Source organism: Arachis duranensis, chromosome 6 (genome assembly GCF_000817695.3).
Source record: "Arachis duranensis cultivar V14167 chromosome 6, aradu.V14167.gnm2.J7QH, whole genome shotgun sequence".
NCBI classification, from domain to species: Eukaryota; Viridiplantae; Streptophyta; class Magnoliopsida; order Fabales; family Fabaceae; genus Arachis; species Arachis duranensis.
Window position 1 is genome coordinate 28452153 of NC_029777.3, and position 1208 is coordinate 28453360.

Consider the following 1208-nt stretch of genomic DNA (forward strand, 5'->3'; position numbering starts at 1 on the left):
TCACAAGAATCCCAGAGGATCACTAATCTAGAGCTGCTCATGGAAAAGATGATGAAGAACCAAGAATTGACAACAAAGAACCAAGAAGCTTCCATGAAGAACTTAGAAAGGCAAATTGGGCAAATCTCCAAACAAATTTCTATTGAAAAACCATCAAGCTCACTGCCTAGTGACACCATTCCCAACCCAAAGGAAGAATGCAAGGTCGTGCAACTAAGAAGTGGAAAAGTGTTAGTGGACGGTAACCAAGGAGCAACCAAGAACAATGACAATGAGTCAACAAAGAATGATGAATCCATCAACAAGGACATGTTAAGAAAGGATGTCCCAGAAAAACTCACAGAGGAGAACAACGAACCACAGAATCTGAAGAAAGGAAAGCAGATCAGGGAAGAACCAAATCCAAGACAATATCAAGTGGAGAAGAGCTCAACACCACTACTACCGTATCCACAAAGATTTCACAAAGAGACAAAGAATCAGCATTTCCACAAATTTCTTGAGACTTTCAAGAAGCTGGAAATCAACATACCTTTGGCCGAGGCTTTGGAGCAAATGCCTCTGTATGCCAAGTTCTTGAAAGAGCTCATCAACAAGAAAAAAAGTTGGAATGAAAAGGAAACTGTAAGGCTTAGTGAAGAATGCAGTGTACTCATTAAAAAGGGACTCCCTCCCAAGCTTGAAGATCCTGGAGGTTTTTTCCTACCATGCACTATTGGAAATCTATTCATCAACAAGGGAATGTGTGATTTAGGAGCAAGCATAAATCTAATCCCATCTTCTTTAGTGAAGAAGCTTGGCATAGAGGAGGTGAAACCAATACAGATGTCCTTGGAGTTGGGAGACCAATCAGTGGTATATCCTAAAGGGCTGATTGAGAACCTTTTAGTTAAGGTTGACAAGTTCATTTATCCTGCAGATTTTGTGGTCCTGGATTCTTCAAAAAATGAAAATGATTCCATAATACTTGGTCGAACATTTTTTGCCACTGCTAGAGCCATTGTGGATATAGAGCAGGGAGAGTTAACCATCAGGATGCATGAGGAGAGCATCATCTTGAAAGTCTTTCCAGAATTGCAAAGGAATAAAGAAACAAGCAGAACAAGTGATGACTTTCTTCCAAAGCAAGCAACCGACAAGGCAGTAGAACAGAAAAACAAGCAGTTGCAAGAAGAAAAAGGAATTCAAAAGGAAGCAGGGGTGATAAA